Source organism: Salmo salar, chromosome 06 (assembly GCF_965601325.2).
Source record: "Salmo salar chromosome 06, fSalSal1, whole genome shotgun sequence".
NCBI lineage: Eukaryota > Metazoa > Chordata > Actinopteri > Salmoniformes > Salmonidae > Salmo > Salmo salar.
In genome coordinates, this window is record NC_138296.1 from 93,369,861 (window position 1) to 93,386,473 (window position 16,613).

General features: G+C 43.3%; 1 non-coding gene across 1 annotated transcript; it reads left to right on the plus strand.

The window, feature by feature from the left end:
* The first annotated feature begins 1,401 nt into the window (after positions 1-1,401).
* On the plus strand, positions 1,402-1,477 carry trnae-uuc (transfer RNA glutamic acid (anticodon UUC)). Its single transcript has one exon. It is a non-coding gene; the product is annotated as a tRNA-Glu (tRNA).
* The last annotated feature ends 15,136 nt before the right edge of the window (positions 1,478-16,613 follow it).

Below are 16,613 nucleotides of genomic sequence, written 5' to 3' on the forward strand. Positions count from 1 at the left end.
GCTGAGTAGAGTGTTGGAGGCTATTTCGTAAATGACATCGCCAAAGTCGAGGATCGGTAGGATGGTCAGTTTTACGAGGGGATGTTTTGTTGTATGATGCTTTGTTGTGAAATAGGAAGCCAATTCTAGATTTAATTTTGGATTGGAGATGCTTAATGTGAGTCTGGAAGGAGAGTTTACAGTCTAACCAGACACCCAGGTAGTTGTAGTTGTCCACATATTCTAAGTCAGAACCGTCCAGAGTAGTGATGCTAGACGGGCGGGCAGGTGCTGGTAACAATCGGTTGAAGAGCATGCATTTAGTTTTACTTGCATTTAAGAGCAGTTGGAGGCCATGGAAGGAGTGTCCAAAGAAGGGCCAGAAGTATACAGCATGGTATCGTCTGGGTAGAGGTGGATCAGAGAATCACCAGCAGCAAGAGCGACATCATTGATGTATACATAGAAAAGAGTCGGCCCAATAATTGAACCCTGTGGCACCCCCATAGAGACTGCCAGAGGTCTGGACCACAGGCCCTCCGATTTGACACACTGAACTCTATCAGAGAAGTAGTTGGTAAACCAGGCGAGGCAGTCATTTGAGAAACCAAGGCTATTGAGTCTGCCGATAAGAATGTTGTGATTGACAGAGTCGAAAGCCTTGGCCAGGTCTATGAATAGATCTGCACAGTATTGTCTCTTATCGATGGCGGTTATGATTGTAACGGGCGTCGTAAAGATTGGACCAAGGTGCAGCGGGAACGTGTATACTCATCTTCTTTATTACTCAAAAGAAGGAAAAAACAAACAAATCACGTATACAAAACAATGAACGACACTAACAGTCCTGTCAGGTGCACAGACACTAAACAGGAGACAACTACCCACCAATCCCATAACAAAAACACCCCTATACATAGGACCTTCAATCAGAGGCAACATAAACACATAGCCCAACAAACCCCGAAACACTCTAAACAAACACCCCCTGACCAAACTACAATAACAAATAACCACAGCTGCCTCCAATTGAAGGTCAATCAACAAACCCTAAACATAGAAATAGAAAGACTAGACTAGAACATAGAAATATACTAACATAGAACATTAACCAAAACCCCGGAACACTCTATACAAACACCCCTCTACATAAACACATAGCCCAACAAACCCCGAAACACTCTAAACAAACACTCCCTGCCACGTCCTGACCAAACTACAATAACAAATAACCCCTTTACTGGTCTGGACGTGACAATGATATTGTTTAGGACCTTGAGCGTGGCTGAGGTGCACTCATGACCAGCTCTGAAACCAGATTGCATAGCGGAGAAGGTACGGTGGGATTCGAAATGGTCGATAATCTGTTTGTTAATTTGGCTTTCGAAGACCTTAGAAAGGCAGGGTAGGATAGATATAGGGGGTCCTGTGTGGCTCAGTTGGTAGAGCATGGTGTTTTCAACGCCAGGGTTGTGGGTTCAATTCCCACGGGGGACCAGTATGGAAAAGAAAAATGTATGAAATGTATGCATTCACTACTGTAAGTCGCTCTGGATAAGAGCGTCTGCTAAATGACTAAAATGTAAATGTAATATAGGTCTGTAGCAGTTTGGGTCTAGAGTGTCTCCCCCCTTGAAGAGGGGGTGGACCGTGGCACCCTTCCAATATTTGGGAATCTCAGATGATATGAAAGAGAGGTTGAACAGGCTAGTAATAGGGGTTGCAGCAATTTCGGCTGATCATTTCAGAAAGAGAGGGTCCAGATTGTTTAGCCTGCTGATTTGTAGGGGTCCAGATTTTGCAACTCTTTCAGAACATCAGCTATCTGGATTTAGGTGAAGGACAAATGGGGGAGGCTTGGGCAAGTTGCTGTGGGGGGTGCAGGGCAGTTGACCAGGGTAGGGGTGGCCAGGTGGAATGCATGACCAGCTGTAGAAAAATGCTTATTGAAATTCTCAGTTATTGTGGATTTATCGATGGTGACAATGTTTCCTATCCTCAGTGCAGTGGGCAGCTGGGAGGAGGTGCTCTTATTCTCCATGGACTTTACAGTGTCCCGGAACTTTTTGGAGTTTGTGCTGCAGGTTGCAAATTTCTGTTTGAAAAAGAAAGCCTTTGCTTTCCTAACTGCCTGTGTATATTGCTTCCTAACTTCCCTGAAAAGTTGCATATCGCGGGGGCTAATCGATGTTAATGCAGTACGCCACAGGATGTTTTTATGCTGGTCAAGGGCAGTCAGGTCTGGAGTGAACCAAGGGCTATATCTGTTCCTGGTTCTACATTTTTTGAATGAGGCATGCTTATTTAAGATGGTGAGGAAAGCGCTTTTAAAGAATAGCCAGGCATCATCTACTGACAGAATGATGTCAATATCCTTCCAGGATACCCGGGCCAGGTCGATTAGAAAGGCCTGCTCGCTGAAGTGTTTTAGGGAGCGTTTGACAGTGATGAGGGGTGGTCGTTTGACCGCAGACTCATTACGGACACAAGCAATGAGGCAGTGATCGCTGAGATCCTGACTGGTCTTTGTGGTTGAGGAGGAATGACAGTTCTTTGTGGTTAAGGAGGAATGATTGGTCTTTGTGGTTAAGGAGGACGCACACACACACACACACACACACACACACACACACACACACACACACACACACACACACACACACACACACACACACACACACACAGGGAAAACGCTGGCTGGGTCACAGTGAGGCTGGCCTGCTCATTCAGAGTCTAGACAGGAAGCTGGTCTATGGCAGAGCAGGGGTTTTCTCCCTCACACCCTCACATCCCATCACACACCCACACCCACACCCACACCCACACACACACACACACACACACACACACACACACACACACACACACACACACACACACACACACACACACACATGGCAGAGCAGGGGTTTTCTCCCTCACATCCCATTACACACACACACACACACACACACACACACACACACACACACACACACACACACACACACACACACCTAAGACCACTGACACAGCCGTCTACTCTCATTACACTCAGTGTACTCGAACGTGCGTCCGTGTGTGTGTCACTTGAAGACAAAATGGCTGACGATAAAGTAGCCGGATGGATGAGGTCATTGAGGAACTCCACACGGACCCAGACACACTATGGAACACAAAGCTTTACTACAGTATATCATCCTGGAATATTCAAAGTTTTGAGGTAATCTGCCTTTGGCCTAAAGAGCAAGACCCCGGACTTCATCAAAGAAATTGTACATACAGACATTGTTATTCAAGAAACATGGTTGGTTTAGACGGAGCCACTGGTTACCCTGGTTACAGAGAGCTGGTAGTCCCATCCACCAAACTACCAGGTGTGAAACAGGGAAGAGACTTAGGGCCGTATTCTAATTTGTTATAGAGCAGACCTAACCCACTCTATTAAATTAGTAAAACAGGAACATTTTACATCTGGCTAGAAATCAATAAGGAAATTATCTCAACAGAGAAAAATGTCCTCATGTGTGCTACCTATATCCCCCTCAATAGAATCCCCATACTTTAACGATGACATCTTCTCCATCCCAGAGGGGGAGATCAACCATTTCCAGGCCCAGGGACATGTACTAGTCTGAGGTGACCTAAATGCCAGAACTGGACAAGAACCTGACACCCTCAGCACACAGAGGGACAAACACCTGCCTGGAGGTGACAGCATTCCCTCCCCCCATATGGCCCCTCTTGATACAACTATGACAAAACCACCAACAAAAACAGGTCACACTGCTGCAGCTCTGTCGCACGCTGGGTCTGTACATAGTCAATGGAGGGCTTTGAGGGGACTCCTATGGCAGGTACACCTACAACTAGTCCCTTGGCGGTAGTACTGTAGACTACTTTATCACTGACCTCAACTCAGAGTCTCTCAGAGCGTTCAGTCAGCTCACTATCACCCTTATCAAATCACAGCAAAATCCCACTCTACTTGAACAGAACAATACTCAATCATGAAGCATCAAAGCCAAAGGACATGCGCAATGTTAAGAAATGCTATAGACAGAATGAAAGTACTGTAGAAACCTTTTTTTTTTTTTTTTTAACAATTGGGCAACAACAAATTCATTCCCTTTCAGATAACTTCCTGGACAAAATGTTTCACTGCAATAGTGATGGTGTAAACTTGCCATTAAAAAAACCTAAAAAGAATATTTGAGCTTCCCTGTCATAATAAAAAAACATACAAAATGTAAAATGGCTTGTTAAAGCACTAAATCTAAGAAAGAATTTGAGAAACCATTCTAACCAAAATCAAGAGACTTGAAACCTGAGCCTCCACCAATTCACAGGCCAGAAATAAAGAAGGAACGGCACATCAGAAAACAGCTGAATGTGATTTAAGAATACCTAGAATCTAACCAATTCTAAACAAACAACTAAAGGAAGATACAGCATTTATCCGATGTATAACGTAACAAAATGTGGAAAAAGCCAAAGGGTCTGAATACATTCCGAATGCAATGAACAAAAATATAAAAGTAACAATTTCAAAGAGTTACATTTCATATAAGTAAAATCAGTGAATTTAAATGCATTCACTACACCCTAATCTACGAATTTCATGTGACTGGGAATACAGATATGTATCTGTTGGTCACAGATACCTTAAAAAAAAAGTAGGGGCGTGTATCAGAAAACCAGTCAGTATCTGGTGTGACCACCATTTGCCTCATGCTGCACGACTCGTCTCCTTCACATAGAGTTGATCAGGCTGTTGACTGTGGCCTGTGGAATGTTGTCCCACTCCCCTTCAATCGTTGTGCGAAGTTATTGGATATTGGCGGGAACTGGAACACGCTGTCGTACACGTCGATCCAGAGCATCCCAAACATGCTCAATAGATGACGTGCCTGGTGACTATGCATGCCATGGAAGAAATGGGACATTTTCAGCTTCCAGGAATTGCGTACAAATCATTGCGACATGAGGTGATGGCGGCGGATGAATGGCAAGACAATGTGCCTCAGGATCTCGTCACGGTATCTCTGTGCATTCAAATTGCCATCGATAAAATGCTATTGTGTTCGTTGTCTGTATGTTATGCCTGCCCATCAGTGGAGGCTCCTCATAGTAGGAAGGGGAAGACCATCCTCCTCAGTGAATTTCATAAAAATGTAAATGGTAAAACATTTAAAAAGTTATCATTTTTTAGATAAAACTGTACTAAATAAAATCACGTCACCAAATAATTGATTAAAACACACTATTTTGCAGTAAAGGTCTACAGTAGGCTCAACAGCACTCTGTAGGGTAGCACCATGGTGTAGCCGGAAGACAGCTAGCTTCTGTCCTCCTCTGGGTACATTGACGTCAATACAAAACTCAGGAGGCTCATGGTTCTCACCCCCTTCCATAGACTTACACAGTAACTATGACAACTTCCGGAGGAAATCCTCCAGCCTATCAAAGCTCTTTCAGCATGAAGTGACATGTTGTCCACCCAATCAAAGGATCAGATAATTAATATAGTACTGAAAGCATAAGCTACAGCTAGGTAGCACTGCAGTGCATAAAATGTGTTGAGTAGTTGACTCAAAGATAGAGAAAGACAATAGTTGAACAGTTTTGAACAAATTGATTTCTTCCAAAATGAACGAGAAGCAATAGTGAAATAGAGAGAGAGAGATTGTATTTTTTTTCAGTTTCACTTACTTAGCTAGCAAATGCAGCTAGCTAGTTTAGCCTACTGAAACACCCTGCTCAAACAGAGGGTGTTTGCAAAAGCTCAGGTTGCCCAGGCCGGCGGAGATACAATCTTCGGCAAAATCATTCGCAAGGAGATTCCTGCAAAAATATTATTTGAAGATGAGATACATGTTTTACCTAGCTGGCTATGACTTTCCAACACAACACTCGAACTCTTCCAATTCAAGGTAAGGTTTTTTTCGCATGGTCACATACAACTGATGTGTTGTGCATTAAAGTCCACAAGTGAAGGGAAGAGGTGACAGGAGGAGAACGCATAGATGTGAGAAGGAATACAACGTGGCTGCTATGAAAGTAAACTGTGTTTATGCGTGATCAATGGTGTATTCATTCTGCCGATTCTGTTGAAAAACTTTTCTTAAATGGAAGCAAATGGAACAAAACGGGGATAAACAGACCTAAATTTGGATGGATTAATGTTGAATTACTTTTGGATTAATGATTGCACACTATATCAAATCAAATCAAATTTTATTAGTCACATGAGCCGAACACAACAGACGCTTACTTACGAGCCCCAACAATGCAGTTTCAAAAAATACAGATAAGAATAAGAGATAAAAGTAACAAGTAATTAAAGAGCAGCAGTGAAATAACAATAGAGAGACTATATACAGGGTGGTACCTATACAGGGTCAATGTGCGGGGGCACCAGTTAGTTGAGGTAGTATGTACATGTAGGTAGTGTTATTAAAGTGACTATGCATAGATGACAATGGTGTAAAGAGGGGGTGGGGCGGGGTGTGTGTGGGGGTGGGGGGGGGGGGGGGCACGGCTAAATAGTCTGGGTAGCCATTTGACTAGATGTTCAGGAGTATTATGGCTTAGGGGTAGATGCTGTTTAGAAGCCTCTTGGACCAACGTAGACTTGGCGCTCTGGTACCACTTGCCGTGCGGTAGCAGAGAGAACAGTCTATGACTAGGGTGGCTGGAGTCTTTGACAATTTATAGGGCCTTCCTCTGACACCGCCTGGTATAGAGGTCCTGGATGGCAGGAAGCTTGGCCCCAGTGAAGTGATGGGCCGTACGCACTACCCTCTGTAGCGCCTTGCGGTTGGAGGCCGAGCAGTTGCCATACCAGGCAGTGATGCAACCCGTCAGGATGCTCTCGATGGTGCAGCTGTAGAAACTTTTGAGGATCTGAGGACCCATGCCAAGTCTTTTCAGTTTTCTGAGGGGGAATAGGTTTTGTCGTGCCCTCTTCCCGACTGTCTTGGTGTGCTTGGACCATGTTAGTTTGTTGGTGATGTGGACACCAAGAAACTTGAAACTCTCAACCTGCTCCACTGCAGCCCCATCGATGAGAATGGGAGCGTGCTCGGTCCTCTTTTTTCTGTAGTCCACAATCATCTCCTTTGTCTTGATCACTTTGAGGGAGAAGTTGTTGTCCTGGCAACATAGGGCCAGGTCTCTGACCTCCTCCTTATAGGCTGTCTCGTGTTTGTCGGTGATCAAGCCTACCACTGTTGTGTCATCGGCAAATTTAATGATGGTGTTGGAGTCGTGCCTGGCCGTGCAGTCATGAGTGAACAGGGAATACAGGAGAGGACTGAGTACGCACCCCTGAGGGTCTCCAGTGTTGAGGATCAGCATGACTGATGTGTTGTTTCCTACCCTTACCACCTGGGGGTGGCCAGGAAGTCCAAGATCCAGTTGCAGAGGAAGGAGTTTAGTCCTAGGGTACTTAGCTTATTAATGAGCTTTGAGGGCGCTATGGTGTTGAATGCTGAGCTGTAGTCAATGAGTAGCATTCTCACATAGGTGTTCCTTTTGTCCAGGTGGGAAAGGGCAGTGTGGAGTGCAATGGAAATTGCATCATCTGTGGATCTGTTGGGGCGGTATGCAAATATGAGTGGGTCTAGGGTTTCTGGGATGATGGTGTTGATGTGAGCCATGACCAGCCTTTCAAAGCACTTCATGGCTACAGACGTGAGTGCTACAGGTTGGTAGTCATTTAGGCAGGTTACCTTTGTGTTTTTAGGCACATGGACTATGGTGGTCTGCTTAAAACATTTTAGTATTACAGACTCGGACAGGGAGAGGTTGAAAATGTCAGTGAAGACACTTGCCAGTTGGTCAGCGCATGCTCAGAGTACAGAGTAGACGTCCTGTTTAAAGGTCTTACTCACATCGGCTGCGGAGAGCGTGATCACACAGTTTTCCGGAACAGCTGGTGCTCTCATGCATGTTTCTGTGTTATTTGCCTCGAAGCGAGCATAGAAGTAGTTTAGCTCATTTGGTAGGCTTGTTTCACTGGGCAGCTCTCGGCTGTGCTTCCCCTTGTAGTCTGTAATGGTTTGCAAGCAAACCCAGCCATATGCAGGCAAGAGTGTGCAAGGCACTATTGAATGTCACTGTCTGTCCATCTGTCACTCTCTGTGACCTCAAATGTGTGTCTCGACCTATTTATTGTACCCAAGACAAGGTGCACCTGTGTAATGATCATGCTGTTTAATCAGCTTCTTGATATGCCACACATGTCAGGTGGATGGATTATTTTGGCAAAGGAGAAATGTTCACTAACAGGGATGTAAACAAAATTGTGCACAACATTTGAGAGAAATAAGCTTTTGTGCATATGGAACATTTCTGGGATCTTTTATTTCAGCTCATGAAACATGGGACCAATACATTACCTGTTCCATTTATTTTTGTTGAATGAAGAACAGGACAAAATACAAACCAACCCAAAAAGGCCTGTGGTATTGATGGTATCCTAAATGAAATTATAAAATATACAGACCACAAATTAAATTGGCTATACTTAAACTTTTTAATATTATCCTCAGCTATGGCATCTGCCCCAATATTCGGAACCAAGGACTGATAACCCCAATCTACAAAACTGGAGGCAAATTTGACCCCAATAACTACATGGGATATGCATCAACATTGACCTCTGGATAAACCTCTGCATTATCATTAACAGTTACTCCAACATTTCCTCAGTGAAAACAATGTCCGGAGCAAATGTCAAATTGGCTTTTTACCAAATTACCATACGACAGATCACGTATTCATAATGCACGCGCTAATTGACAAACAAACAAACCAAATCAAATTGAGCCCCACGCTCTTCAGCATACAAGCAGCCAACATGTGCTCAGCATATGTGGGAACTCTTTCAAGGCTGTTGGAAAAGCATTCCTGGTGAAGCTGGTTGAGAGAATGCCAAGAGTGTGCAAAGTTGTCATCAAGGCAAAGGATGGCTACTTTGAAGAATCTCAAATATAAAGTATTTGTTTAACACTTTTTTGGTTACTACATGATTCCATATGTGTTATTTCATAGTGTTGATGTCTTCACTATTGTTCTACAATGTAGAAAATAGTAAAAAAAATAAAGAAAAACCCTTGAATGAGTAGGTGTGTCCAAACTTTTGACTGGTACTGTATATATCACGGTCCCGTGTGGCTCAGTTGGTAGGGCATGGTGTTTGCAACGCTAGGGTTGTGGGTTCGATTCCCACTGGGGACCAGTACAAAAAAAAAAAATACATTAATGAAATGTATGCATTCACTACTTTAAGTCACTCTGGATAAGAGCATCTGCTAAATGACTTAAATGTAATATCAACAAATTATCGAGGGCACTAGAACAGTCTGCAGCACCCGGCCTCACTCTACTAGAATCTGAAGTAAAATGTTTACTGTTTACTGATGATCTGGTGCTTCTTTCCCCAACTAAGGAGGACCTAGAGCAGCACCTAGATCTTCTGCACAGATTCTGTCAGGCCTGGACACTGACAGTGAATCTCAGTAAGACACAAATAATGGCGGTCCAATTTCCAGGACCACAAATCCATATTCCATCTAGAATATGTATTTGTTGCACTGTTGCCCTAAAGCACGCACAAAACTATGCCTACCTAGGCCTAAACATTGGTACCCCTAATTTCCCCAAAGCTGTGAACGATCCAATACAAGGCAAGGAAGGCTTTCTACGCCATCAAAAGGGACATAAAATTCGACATACCAATTAGTATCTGGCCCCAAAATTGTTTTTATCAGTTATAGAATCCATTTCCCTTCATGCTTGTGACAAACACCAAATTGAGACTCTGCATACAGAATTCTGCAAAAACATCCTCTGTGTACAACGTAAAAATCAGGCCGATACCCGCTAATTATCAATATCCCGAAAAGAGCCGTTGAATTCTACAACCACCTAAAAGGAAGCGATTCCCAAACCTTCCATAACAAAGCCATCACCTACAGAGAGATGAACCTGGAGAAGAGTCCCCTAAGCAAGCTGGTCCTGGGGCTCTGTTCACAAACACAAACACACCCCACAGAGCCCCAGGACAGCAACACAATTAGAGCCAACCAAATCATGTGAAAACAAAAAGATAGTTACTTGACGCATTGGAAAGCTGTGACTGACCCAAAATTAAGGAAAGCTTAGGCTACGTACAGACTCAGAGAGCAAAGCGTTTCTATTGGGAGAGGCCGTCGTAGACAGACCTGGCTCTCAAGAGAAGACAGGCTATGTGCATCTGCCTTTCAACTGTAAAATGTCTTCCTTCTTGAAGGCCAACAGGTCACTGCACGATAGCGATCAGTAGTTTCCCCAAGGTCTAGCTAGCTAGCTTTTGTTGTCGGCTAGTTTGCAGCGGCTTTGCGATTTGTGTAGACTACTACATAATTGATAAATCCTATACCTCCACTACACTACTTTGATATGCATCAGTAGGGATTAAGAAGTGAGTATAAGCAATGCCCACTGAAAGAAGAGTGGGTATAGAGTTTATACCTGCGTATAGCCTCCACTACACCACTGGCCCTTTGTGTTTTATAAAAAGTACTCTCTCCTACATGAGTGGTCTGGTATTACGGTTGCTGTCCTTTCAGCATCACCATCCTGTCTATAGGACAATAGGTTCTCCACTATACTAACCTGTCAATAGGTTCTCCACTATACTAACCTGTCTATAGGTCAATAGGTTCTCCACTATACTAACCTGTCTATAGGTCAATAGGTTCGCCACTATACTAACCTGTCTATAGGTCAATAGGTTCTCCACTATACTAACCTGTCTATAGGTCAATAGGTTCTCCACTATACTAACCTGTCTATAGGTCAATAGGTTCTCCACTATACTAACCTGTCTATAGGTCAATAGGTTCTCCACTATACTAACCTGTCTATAGGTCAATAGGTTCTCCACTATACTAACCTGTTGTCATGACGTTGGCCTCTTTTGGTACAGGGAGGACAGTTGACCCCTCCCTTTTGCTACCACCCCCCCCAATCCACCCTGTGTGTAAAGGGTCGTAAAAACTCTAAAATTGCAGGAGAGTCTCTGGCCACATGGCCCATAGAGAGACACAGGAAATTCTTCCAACTCATAGAATTGGAGAGCCAAGCGACATTTTGTGTTCTGGAGAAGGTATGGAAGATTGGTGAAGAATCCAGCTACGAACTGATCCGCTTGGTACAATTTTGTGATACTCAGAAGAGACAATATAGCCATATTACCATAAAACTGTTTATATAATAGCATCATAATGCTTGTATAGAATGTATTAATAAGGATAAAGCTTTTGTAAGACATTGAGATGCTATTTACTGATGTAATGTGATAGAATTGTATTTCTGTAACCAAATCTAACTCAGTCATAGGCACGCCCCCAGGGACCCATACAGGACCAGGCGTCATTTGACAAGCCTGTTCTAGGTGCACTATAAAACACCCCCTGATTTACATTTCACCAGACCAGGCCTCCACTCATGGCTAATAGGGTTTACCTTCCAATTCCTCTACTGAAAGTGAACCATACCACGTGGTTAACTTTTAGACTATTGATACCGACAGAATAAGAACAAGTCTTTGATATTAATTATTAGTCTGCAGCTAAGTAAATTATATCATCGAACGCGAAGACCAACGAAACATCCAGTCTATGACGACATTAATGAATGTCGCTTTGAAAGATCCATTCTAACCGAGAGAGAGACTCTCCAACAGAACCGAACTCTCCAACAAAGAACGACAACACACTGAGCGTAAATATATATTGATTGCAATTGTTCCCGAATGAGTGAGCCTTCAATTGTCAATTGTTAATATTAATGAACTCTGTGTAACTTCTCAGCTGACCGTTTATGACCCATTGTTCAACAGGCCGACCTGCCTGTTTAGCCCACAAGGGCACATTCCTCTACCAATCCTTTGTGACGATAATGACTGTTTGTATGTTTTCTGTTAATTACTTAGTGTAGTAAATAAATGATTTTAAGACAATTGATGTATGGATGATTTTAGTAAAGACTGGGTTCGTGCAGATACAACAATTTACGACGTTTGGAATGAGACTGGACTAGAGGTAAAATACACAATTTAAACCAGAAGATAATCGGCCTATACTATAATAGAATAGAATATTATAGTACAGGAAAGTTATATTAGGAAAATTATAGCTTTGTAATCTGAATATTCTCCTTGGTGCCCCGATCTCCTAGTTAATTACAATTAAACGATTAATCAGTTTAATCGCGTGATAATAATTACAGGGAGCTAATTGATAAACATATCCTCAGTTTAATGGTACCCCAAAGACACGACACTGTCTATAGGTCAATAGGTTCTCCACTATACTAACCTGTCTATAGGTCAATAGGTTCTCCACTATACTAACCTGTCTATAGGTCAATAGGTTCTCCACTATACTAACCTGTCTATAGGACAATAGGTTCTCCACTATACTAACCTGTCTATAGGACAATAGGTTCTCCACTATACTAACCTGTCTATAGGTCAATAGGTTCTCCACTATACTAACCTGTCTATAGGTCAATAGGTTCTCCACTACACTAACCTGTCAATAGGTTCTCCACTATACTAACCTGTCTATAGGTCAATAGGTTCTCCACTATACTAACCTGTCTATAGGACAATAGGTTCTCCACTATACTAACCTGTCTATAGGTCTATAGGTTCTCCACTATACTAACCTGTCTATAGGTCAATAGGTTCTCCACTATACTAACCTGTCTATAGGACAATAGGTTCTCCTAGTTAATTAGGAGGTTCTCCACTATACTAACCTGTCTATAGGTCAATAGGTTCTCCACTATACTAACCTGTCTATAGGTCAATAGGTTCTCCACTATGCTAACCTGTCTATAGGTCAATAGGTTCTCCACTATACTAACCTGTCTATAGGTCTATAGGTTCTCCACTATACTAACCTGTCTATAATAGATATAAAGACTGTTAAGATATTATATTTCAAGAAAGGAGTTTATATATTTGGCCTGGCAAACACACACCGACACACACACACACACACACACACACACACACACACACACACACACACACACACACACACACACACACACACACACACACACACACACACACACAGGAAATATAGGCTCCAGACAGTTGCCTGTGACAATGTTTTCAATCTATTCTACTGCAAACCTCACTGGGATAAAAAAAACCTTTGAGAAGAAAGCCCTTTGGAGCCCCCTGGTTTTTCCTTTCAGCTGAGTAGACACCCAGTCATACTAATCACTCTGCTGCTCATACTGTAGTACACACACACACACATACACACACACACACACACACACACACACACACACACACACACACACACATACATACACACACACACACACACACACACACACACACACACACACACACACACATACACACACACACACACACATGCATGCACACGCGCGCTCGCACACACGCACACACACGCACACACGCACACATACGCACACACACGCACGCATACACGCACGCACGCACACACGCACGCACGCACGCACACACGCATACACACACATACACACACACACACATGCCAACTCTAGATGACTGTCGTGCATGGTGAATGCATCAACTCTGTAAATGAGTCAGTCTGACTGACTGGCCTGTGCTTTATGACAACCCGTCTCATTCAGAGAGCATTACCCGTGCACGTTAGTCATCTCGTAGTAAAGACCTGTACATATGAAGTAAATTATTAATAAACAGACTTAGACGATGACTGAGAGAGGCTTTTGACAAAGAGGCTCCTGGAATAATAAAGATGTTATGAATGGATTCAAGATATAAACACATTTATTCAATGTGTTATGGACAGACTGATGACTCCATTTCACCTAAAAGAGAAATAGACAGATGAGACATCAACATAGAAAATAGTTCACATAGGTTTGCCCCCACAACCCATTTATTCTACTCTACTGTACTCTACTGTACTCTACTGTATTCTACTCTACTGTACTCTACTGTATTCTACTCTACTGTACTCTACTGTATTCTACTGTTCTGTACTCTACTGTACTCTACTGTACTCTACTCTACTGTACTCTACTGTATTCTACTCTACTGTACTCTACTGTATTCTACTCTACTGTATTCTACTGTATTCTACTGTTCTGTACTCTACTGTACTCTACTGTACTCTACTCTACTGTACTCTACTGTATTCTACTCTACTGTACTCTACTGTACTCTACTCTACTGTACCCTACTGTATTCTACTCTACTGTATTCTACTGTATTCTACTGTTCTGTACTCTACTGTACTCTACTGTACTCTACTCTACTGTACTCTACTGTATTCTACTCTACTGTACTCTACTGTACTCTACTCTACTGTACCCTACTGTATTCTACTCTACTGTATTCTACTCTACTGTACTCTACTGTATTCTACTCTACTGTACCCTACTGTATTCTACTCTACTGTACCCTACTGTATTCTACTGTACTGTACTCTACTGTACTGTACTCTACGTACTCTACTGTATTCTACTGTACTGTACTCTACTGTACTCTACTCTACTGTACTCTACTGTATTCTACTCTACTGTATTCTACTGTACTGTATTCTACTGTACTCTACCCTACTGTATTCTACTATACTGTATTCTACTGTACTGTATTCTACTGCACTCTACTGTATTCTACTGTACTGTACTCTAGTGTTCTCTACCCTACTGTATTCTACTATACTCTTCTGTAATCTACTGTACTGTATTCTACTATACTCTACTGTAATCTACTGTACTGTATTCTACTATACTCTACTCTACTGTACTCTACTCTACTGTATTCTACTATACTCTACTCTACTGTACTCTACTGTACTGTTGTCTACTCGACTGTACTCCACTGTACTCTACTCTGCTGTACTGTACTGTACTGTAGTGTAGTGTATTGTAGTCTAGTCTAGTCTACTCTACTCTACTCTAGTCTACTCTACTGTACTGTTCTTTACTCTACTCTACTGTACTGTACTTTACTGTACTCTGCTGTGCTCTACACACAAATAAGTCTTAGCCATCATAGCAGTATAGTACACTGCCATAAAAAAATAAAGGGAACACTTAAACAACACAATGTAACTCCAAGTCAATCACACTTCTGTGAAATCAAACTGTCCACTTAGGAAGCAACACTGATTGACAATAAATTTCACATGCTGTTGTGCAAATGGAATAGAAAACAGGTGGAAATTATAGGCAATTAGCAAGACACCCCCAATAAAGGAGTGGTTCTGCAGGTGGGGACCACAGACCACTTCTCAGTTCCTATGCTTCCTGGCTGATGTTTTGGTCACTTTTGAATGCTGGCGGTGCGTTCACTCTAGTGGTAGCATGAGACGGAGTCTACAACCCACACAAGTGGCTCAGGTAGTGCAGCTCATCCAGGATGGCAAATCAATGCGAGCTGTGGCAAGAAGGTTTGCTGTGTCTGTCAGCGCAGTGTCCAGAGCATGGAGGCGCTACCAGGAGACAGGCCAGTACATCAGGAGACGTGAAGGAGGCCGTAGGAGGGCAACAACCCAGCAGCGGGACCGCTACCTCCGCCTTTGTGCAAGGAGGAGCAGGAGGAGCACTGCCAGAGCCCTGCAAAATGACCTCCAGCAGGCCACAAATGTGCATGTGTCTGCTCAAACGGTCAGAAACAGACTCCATGAGGGTGGTATGAGGGACCAACGTCCACAGGTGGGGGTTGTGCTTACAGCCCAACACCGTGCAGGACGTTTGGCATTTGCCAGAGAACACCAAGATTGGCAAATTCGCCACTGGCGCCCTGTGCTCTTCACAGATGAAAGCAGGTTCACACTGAGCATGTGACAGACGTGACAGAGTCTGGAGACGCCATGGAGAACGTTCTGCTGCCTGCAACATCCTCCAGCATGACCGGTTTGGCGGTGGGTCAGTCATGGTGTGGGGTGGCATTTCTTTGGGGGGCCGCACAGCCCTCCATGTGCTCGCCAGAGGTAGCCTGACTGCCTTTAGGTACCGAGATGAGATCCTCAGACCCCTTGTGAGACCATATGCTGGTGCGGTTGGCCCTGGGTTCCTCCTAATGCAAGACAATGCTAGACCTCATGTGGCTGGAGTGTGTCAGCAGTTCCTGCAAGAGGAAGGCATTGATGCTATGGACTGGCCCGCCCGTTCCCCAGACCTGAATCCAATTGAGCACATCTGGGACATCATGTCTCGCTCCATCCACCATGCCACGTTGCACCACAGACTGTCCAGGAGTTGGCGGATGCTTTAGTCCAGGTCTGGGAGGAGATCCCTCAGGAGACCATCCGCCACCTCATCAAGAGCATGCCCAGGGCGTTGTAGGGAGGTTATACAGGCATGTGGAGGCCACACACACTACTGAGCCTCATTTTGACTTGTTTTAAGGACATTACATCAAAGTTGGATAAGCCTGTAGTGTGGTTTTCCACTTTAATTTTGAGTGTGACTCCAAATCCAGACCTCCATGGGTTGATAAATTGGATTTCCATTGATTATTTTTGTGTGATTTTGTTGTCAGCCCATTCAACTATGTAAAGAAAAAAGTATTTAATAAGATTATTTCATTCATTCAGATCTAGGATGTGTTATTTTAGTGT